This window comes from Lepidochelys kempii, chromosome 2, assembly GCF_965140265.1.
Source record: "Lepidochelys kempii isolate rLepKem1 chromosome 2, rLepKem1.hap2, whole genome shotgun sequence".
Lineage (NCBI taxonomy): Eukaryota > Metazoa > Chordata > Testudines > Cheloniidae > Lepidochelys > Lepidochelys kempii.
In genome coordinates, this window is record NC_133257.1 from 156088000 (window position 1) to 156096875 (window position 8876).

An 8876-nucleotide genomic window follows, 5' to 3' on the forward strand; every position below is an offset into this window, starting at 1 on the left:
TTGCACATTGGGCTTTGATTTTTTTCTTTAAAATTTAATGGAACAAAAAGGGGCTTTCTAGTAGAATATGAGGTAACACACAGGTGCAGATTATATTTTGTTCGTAGTTAGAATCCCAACTCTGACCCCAAATATTTTGAAAGAAGTTTAAATAATTAAGGATTAGTATGAAAATAATCGTAAAATATGAGAATAGATGTGTTTCCCAATGAAAAGACAGTGTTGCAACAGCAATTTAAATTAGCTAAGAGATTGTTTGGGCATTGGAGAGTAAAGTTAACACCATATCTTTAATGTTTGTATGACTTTATATTACACTTAATATTCTTTAAAAGTATATGGAAAATTGACATGTTTATCCATATCTTGGGTGGGAAGAGTTGCTTCAGTAAAAGTGAAAATGGTGCTGACATTTCCATATAGTGGCATAACTATTTTTGGATATGCCACCCGATCACATTTGAAATAGGTCCCCTAGAGTTCCACACACAAATTTATACTTTGCTTTATCACACATTTCCTCTCCCTCCAAACAAAATGTATCCATTAATTCTCCTGTATCATAGTCTTGTCCCACAAAATAAATTCATTAAATTTGCACCCGCTTCTAACAAACAGAATTCTCCACCACTCAGCTGGTGCCTCTACTCACTCACACCCACGTGCACAGATACTCTCTGATGGCCTGATTCAGTGCCCACTAATGTCAGTGGAGATATGCCCACTCATCTCAGTGAGCATTAGATCAGCCCATAAGCCAGTGGAGAAGGGGGTTCATATTTTATTTTGCTCCTCCAGTCCCAGTTGACGTTTCCTTGCCTAACAGCCAATCCAGCTCCTCCTGGGAGTTGTAGTTCAGTCGCCTCATGTCCCTGTTCTCTATGGGCCAGTGTTCCCCATCTAGACGATATCTCCTGTTGATGTCTGTTCTTCAGAGAATATTGAGGGCCAAGTATGATTAAACAGTGGATTTCAATATGGAAAAAAAGGACAGAAATCTGTACTTCAGTTAGAGTAAAATAAATTCCTTTAAATAAATATTCCAGTTGTATTTAATTCCACTTCGTCTTTAAGTGCAGTTCTACTCTGAAAAGTTACTCTGTTAAAATGACATTATGGGGTTCCATATTTCTTGTGTTCCAGTGACTTCTAAATCATATTGGCCTAGTCTCCAAGTTTTGTTTGTTTGTTTTTTTTAATTACCAGCCCCTTTAACTCATCTGGAAACAGACAGCCAGGCTGTGTGTGTTCTGGCTCATGCCTCGTCATCAATAATAAAGATTCTGTGGTTCAAGTTCTGCTTTCAGATACATCTATCAAACTCATTTTTTCTGTCATTTCTGTCTTCATTTACACCTGTACAATCCTACTGATGTCAATGATGGTTCTTTATGTGTATGGGCAGAATATGGCCCTTCTACTGGTTCTTAACAATATTATTAATCTACAAACCAGGAAGTAGTCCACCCTATTCTCTTACCCATGTTGGCTCTGCAGTGCTTGCACAAGTGAATCATGTTAAAATTCAGCAAATACAATTCTGAACACACACACAGGGAAGTAATCAGTGAAGTGAAAAGGTTCTATTTTTACATAATTTTGAGAGTAAAACCACACTTTAAATAAATCTGCAATGGTGGAATAGGAGAAAGGTAGATTTCAGAACATATCTAGTGGGCTTTCCCCCTTAGTCTCTATCCCATTTTAATGATTCCTAACATCCTGTTTGCTTTTTTGACTGCTGCTGCACACTGCATGGACGTCTTCGGAGAACTATCCATGATAATTCCAAGATCTTTCTCCTGATTAGTTGTAGCTAAATTAGCCACCATCATATTGTATGTATAATTGGGGTTATTTTTTCCAATGTGCATTAATTTACATTTATGCAAATTTCATTTGCCATTTTTTTGCCCAATCACTTAGTTTTGTGAGACCTTTTTGAAGTTCTTCACAGTCTGCTTTGGTCTTCACTATCTTGAGCAGTTTAGTATCATCTGCAAACTTTGCCACCTCACTGTTTACCCCTTTCTCCAGATCATTTATGAATATGTTGAATAGGATTGGTCCTAGGACCAATTCTTCCTCTATGTCTTTGCCTGCTAAGGCTTGCAGCTCCTGCTTCTTCCTATCTCCAGTATCACATTGGTTCCACCCAAACCAGACAGTCTCTACATAAAAGAATAAATGGACACAAATCAGACGTCAAGTCTTATAACATTCAAAAACCAGTTGGAGAACACTTCAATCTCTCTGATCACTCGATTACAGACCTAATAGTCGCAATTCTTCAACAAAAAAACTTCAAAAACAGACTCCAATGAGAGACTGCTGAATTGGAATTAATTTGCAAACTGGACATCATAGCAGGAGAGATCCTTTCTCAGCTAGTGCAGGCAGAGCCCTCGCCTGTGCAGAAGCCATGCTGCTATCTGTCAGCAAGACTCAGCCACCACTGAGCGCCAACGGTGCCGTAACCAAGTGAGGTTGCGGTAGGGGGACTGTGAGAGTCTCGGCCCATATCTGTTCGAGACTACGTCATTTGAGATGAGTACTCTGGCCTTTGGAGCATCCGGTTGGGTTCTGGAGCATAATAAAAATTCACTTGTCTTTTGTGTGGATTTCTTGGGAAAGGGCAGGATCCTTGTGTAGGGAGGCTACTCAAAGGAGGTGAGGCTTATTCCACTCTGGTTACCATCTGGGAGAAGTACGTCCAAGAGAAACCTAAGCCCAATAAGAAACAGCAGAAGCGGGCACTGATCTATGGTCTTTATGCAGCATGTAGGCAGCTTCATGAGTTTGGAAAAGCTCAGGAAGCTAAAGTGGCTCAGTTGGAGCAGCAGGTAAAGACCAGAGAATCAGAGGTAGAGAAATCGGCAGACAAATGGAGAGCCTTGAGGAACAGAATGCCAGCTATATAGCCCAGATCAGCAGGCTGGATGGGCAAGTCCGGGACCTAAACGATCTGGTTGCTAAGAAAGAAAGGAGCTTTATCTTGTTGGTGTAAAGCAATAGGAGATCCAGGCAGCCATCAGGGAACTGATGGAGAAGCTTCGCTCTAGCCAATCTCAGCAGGCAGAGCACTCCAACTGCCAGGCTGAGCTCCAAAAGTTGCGTTACAAGTTGCAGCAGACTCGGGGTCTCCTACGGGTGGTTAGTAGGGATCCCTTGAGGAAGAGCTCAGAAAAGGCCAGCAGCTCCAGCTCAGATGATTCTGAATGTAGTGCGCCTTGCAGATCACGTAGGCAGTTGGAGGCGAGGGAAGTAATGCGAAGTAAGCAGCCTTCTGCTCCCTCTGAACTGAGTCCAGGAGGGGAGTAAGCTACCCATGACACTGATCACCACCACTGTAATTAGTTACAGTCCTGACTCATCTCAGCCACTAGAGATGTAGCATGAACTCAAGACATACTCCCCGGAACAGGCTTGTGTGGTGGGAAAGGCCCTTGGACCACTGAACAGAGAGAATGCTCTGGATTGGCTGGCCAATGCAAATTCCCTACCTGGTATTAGTAAAGAAGACCTAGCCATTCTTTTCAGGGAGTGTATGTCTGGAGAGGAATTTGGCACCCTTCCAATTGATTTGCAGGTAGCTGACATGGAAACCAATCGTCAATTGTTTGAAGGTGTTTTAAGATTTTACTTCCCACATCAGAACTTTATCGGGAGATATTACTCCAAGAGACCACAGCCTTCTGAGAGGCCAGAGAAATATCTTAGCCATAAAAGGCTGCTGTATTGGTTAGCAGGGGCGACCACCTGTGATGTTCCAGAGTTCCGTGAGTCTGTCGTGCAAGGGCTGTCCCCAATTCTGAAGATGGCTTTAGGACCCATGGACTGCACGACTAAGACCCTTTGAGAGCTAGAGAACAAGCTGCGAAAAGCACATGAAATCCAAAGAGAAGCTTTTCCAGCCTCCAGAGCTAAAAGGAAGGTAGCAGTGGTTACCACCAAGAGCCATCGAGGAAGAGTTAAATAAGGGAAGCCTGAAGTCACCTCAACCTAACAGGAAGTCTACTGCATATCTGAGCAAAAACAGTCAGCCAGATGGACTTAGGACACTCATTTGGAAGGAGTTGCTTCAGCATGAGCCATGAGAAGACATAGATGGTCTGCCCACTGAGGCGCTTCTACTGAGATTGGCATGGCGTAAGAGCAGGAAGCAGCAGCAAAAAGAGTCAGCAGATCTACTATGATGGGGCGGAGATCCTCCTCTGCCCCCATTAACAGCACCCATACCAACGACCCATGGGGCAGGCCATCAACATCCATCGTCCTGGAGGGAGAATTTGGAAGATTCAGCCAGCAGATGCTGATTGATATGGGTGCTTTGGTTTCCCTCTGGTGTATGGTGCTGAGCCAAAAGCCAAAAAAATAGCCATCAAGGAGACGAAAATTTTGGAAGGCTTCAATGGGAGTGAGTGTGTGGTCCCCTTTACACAGCCTGTCATCTGCAAAATCCACATTATTGTAGCCAGAGTTACCTTTGGTCTTCAGGACCTAGGAGGCCAGGGTATCTTGGGCATGAACTTGATTTCTAGTATGAGCCTTTTTGTGGACCTGCCTAACAGGAAATTGGTTCAAGACAAAAACAACAGAAGTCATGAGATCATACCTTCATCTCACAGGGTGGCCACGGTGAAAGCACTTGAAACCTTGAAACTGCCACAGTGGGAAAAAGATGTAGCTGACATCGCTCTCAAGCATCAGGAGGTGTTTGCAAGAAACAAACTGCAATGTGGCAAGACATCTGGGGAAGTCAGAGTCGATGGACCTGACCTGAAGCCACACAGTCAATATTGGTATCCTGTTGCTACAGAGGAAGGCATCCTGAGCACCATCAAGGCATTAGTTGAACAGGGAGTGCTTTTGCCAACGGAGAGTCCCTGTAATTCACTTATTTGGCCTGTAATGAAAACTGACGGTGAGACCTGGCATCTCATGGTGGACTACAGAGAACTGAACAAGGTAATTCCACGTTTGGTACCTGTAGTTGCCAAATACAATGAGGTAATGGCTACCGTTGCATCAGGGGCTAAATGGTTTTCTATACTGGACTTGTCTAATGCATTCTTCTACATTCCCCTGGACCCCTCCACCTGGCACAAGTTTGCTTTCACTTATAGGGAGAGGCAGTATACATTTAGCCAACTCGCTCAGAGCCTACAAAATGCACCATCGATTTGTCACTGTCAGGTTTCCAATATGTGGAGTACCTGGAAACAGGATGGTAAGGTTCTATGTAGATGGACATTCTCATAGTCACTGGTACAAAAGAAGAAAATCTGGAGATGTTGGATGCTGTCCTCGACCAGATCAAGAAGACTAGCTTCTTGGTAAACCCTGTTAAGGCTCAGCTTGTGTGTTCAGAAGTAACCTACCTGGGCATAACCATCGGAGAGGAAGGCAAGCGACCAGACACTCAGTGTGTCAACCTGATTTGTAAGTTACCTGTACCCCAAGACGTATCAGAACTAAGATCTTTTCTGGGTCTTACCAGGGTCTCAAGGGAATTTATAGAAGGAAACACTGAGATGGCCAGACCATTATACACCCTGTGGAAGAAAGACAAGAGTGGCAGTGGAATGAGGAACATCAACAAGCTTCCTGTGACCTGAAACAGGCACTCACCGAGGCACCAGCGTTAGCCTACCCAAAGCCTGAGCAGCCATTCCATCTAAGGCTGGCAACGTCCAACAAGGGCATAAGTGCTATCCTCATGCAGGACCATGGAAATGGCCTTTGACCTATGGCCTACGGATTGAGGATACACAGTGAAGTTGTAAGGCGGTTCAACAGCTGCGAAAAGGAGGTCCCAGCATTAGTTTGGGCTGTTGGACACTGGGAATACCTTATAGGTATGGCTCCAGTAGTCCTGAAAACTAATCACACTCCACTCGAGTATATCCTATCAGGGCGTACCAATGATGGGTTAGTTTTCAGCCCCAGACTGGCTAGTTGGACGTTAAACCTGCTCAACAGAAACCTGGAGATAGTGAAGACTCCTCAATTAGCTTTTGTCCCTTATGCACCGCTTACTGAAGGACAAGATCATGAATATCCACTTCCCAGGCAAGAGAGTGATCTTCCCAAGTCACCTTTCAGGCTAAAGAACTACCAGGATGCGAAGGACAAGGGTCTCAAAATATGGGTGGTAGATGGTAGCTGCTACCACAAAGACAGAAGTCCCTGTGCTGGTTATGCGGCATTGCAGCCTGAATCCCAACGTATCTTTCAGGGAATGGTTCGTCTGCTCTCAGCTCAGGCACTGAGGCAGTGGCAGTGTTGGCTGTCCTGCATGGAGAAGATTCCGAAGTTGACATCTGTATATGTTCAGATTCCAGCTGGGTGATCCAAGCCTTTAGCGAATGGATGCCAATCTGGATTCATCAAGACATGAAATCTGCGGATGGACAACCCATAGCATGTTCAAGATACTTGCTGCATGCATGGGAATTAGTCACTGTAAGAATTGGCAGCAAACACCCGTTAAAAGGTGAGGGCTCATCGTCGAGACATCAAGGAAATTTCCAACCTCCATAATAAGGTGGACCAACTGGCAAAAGAAGCAGCCTTATTGGGAGAGGAAACAATCTGGATCCAATTGGAAGGGAAGGTGGCAAAAGTGGGAAGTAAAGCAGAGGATCTTACCGACCAACCAGATCTGAAGGAGATGCAGAAGATCCAGAAATTCACCAGCTACTGGAGAAAGGGGAGCACAGAAACTATGAGATCTTCCAGGACAAGCATGGTCTGATTATAGCTCTGAAAAAGGACATACAAGATGTGGCACCTGTCTTGATATTACCAACATGCCTACATCGAGAAATGGTCAGCTTGGCTCATCAGAAAGGCCATTTCAGCATAGAGAAGACAGTGCAGTGAATAGTACAAGTGGCATGATGGCCTAGTGTGGTTCAAGACACTACCAAGTACATCGATGGTTGTTTGGCCTGTGTGGAAAATAACCCCGATGCTAAGGGCACCAAAGGTCCGATGCATCACCAACCTATTGGAGGACCCTGGACTTGCCTCTAGGTGGACTTCATCAGTCCCTTACCTAATACCAGTAGAGGCCAAAAGTACTGTCGGGTTGTAATTGATGCCTTTACAAAGTGGGTGGAGGCCTACCCCACGAGGAACAACACAGTGACAACAACTGCTAGAGTGCTCCTAGAACAGACTTTCTCTAGATTTGGCCTGCCATAGTGTATCGACTCTGACCAGGAACCCCATTTTGTGGGAAAGGTTGCTTGGGCAATGTGTCAAGCTTTAGGCATACAGCAAAAGCTACACACTGCTGGCCATCTCCAGAGCTCGGGCCTGGTATAGCGTACAAATCGTACCTTGCAGACAGCGTTGAGAAAGTTTGTCAGCCTACAGGGGAAGGACTGGGATTTGAAATTGCCTCTAATACTCATGGCACTTAGATCTACGGTAGCATCTCCTGGGTTCACACCCCAAGATGTTATGACATGTAGGCTTATGAAGACCACGGAGCACTGTGGGTAGGTGGGACCCCACCTGATGAGTATCAGCCTAGGCTGAAGGTGGATAGTTTCATGCAGAGGGTGTTGCAGGATATTAGCTCCATACAACACCAAGTCGCCATCCAAATGAAGTCCAATGTTAAATCTATGGACAAGAGATTGGGCTCCCTTAGACCTATCGAATGGGATGTCAGGGACAGAGTGCTGTATAGATACTTCTCAGAATAAGGCATACCCTTAGTGTCAGATGGGTTGGACCCGTACATATTGTTAATAAGGCCAGTCCTACTGTGTACGAGGTGGAGCTTAGAGGACCCAAGGGAAAGAAGTCCAAGTGGTTCCACTCGAGTCAGCTGAAAGCGTGGAAGGATGCTGGGAGGTAACTCTGCATTGTCTTTGCATCATATAACTGTACCCTTTTGTTGCTCATCCCATAGGAGCGAAGATTCCTCCATCGTCTTTTGTGGGTGGCCATTACTGTAACCATGGGAGGAACCTTATCAGTGGAGGAGGGAGAGCACTATTTCTGCAGTATCGGAAAAGTGGAGGGTATAAGAGGGTCTGAGTTAACAGATAAAGAGCCTATTAAAGCATGGGGTGTTTACCACGGGCCAGTAGTTGAAGAGGATATTGGGCCCATCACGACCTTTGCATACAAGAATGGTTCAAATTGTGCCTTGATTTGGAATGAAGAGCTGGGGGATAGATCCAATATGGCCACAGCTCAGTATAGTGCCCAGATAAATCTTTTGAATAAAGATTCAGAACCCTTGGGCAAAGTAGTGAAGTTTAAACAAAACTGTGTTTGGGACCTGCAAGATCATAAGGTGTAAACTGTTCAGGTGGACTTATCACCAAGAGTTTACTTAGATGCCCCTGCATGTCCACCAGTCTAAAATTTAAAATCCAGGAGGGGACATTGCAGTTAGAGATCTTTTTGAGTGCTCAGATCAACATACCCTTCACTAGGGTAAGAATACATACTCCTACCCGAACCATGTTCATCCGTCTGATTGTACTAGTGCTCATGCACACTGGTGTGACACCTATGGGAATGTAAGTAATTTCTGCTCATTGGGCAAGGTTATATTTTTGACAAGTTGTTACAGTAGTACAAACATATCTGTTGCATTTAATGATTCTGGGAGGTGGTATGTCTCAGGAGTATTTGGGGTTAAGCTTCGACAACAAGTGACTGTGATCCCAAAACCGTATGTCAGTAAGTTAGGCCCAGTAGTAATTCAACAGGACCTAAAGCGTCTGCTTATTATCAACCCCCGTTACACCGTAAAGAAGGTTGTTATTAACATGCAGCTCTCCGCACAAGATATTCAGCCTGAGTGTGCACCCTTTCTGAAACCATATCTCATGGGATGGGATGCATGG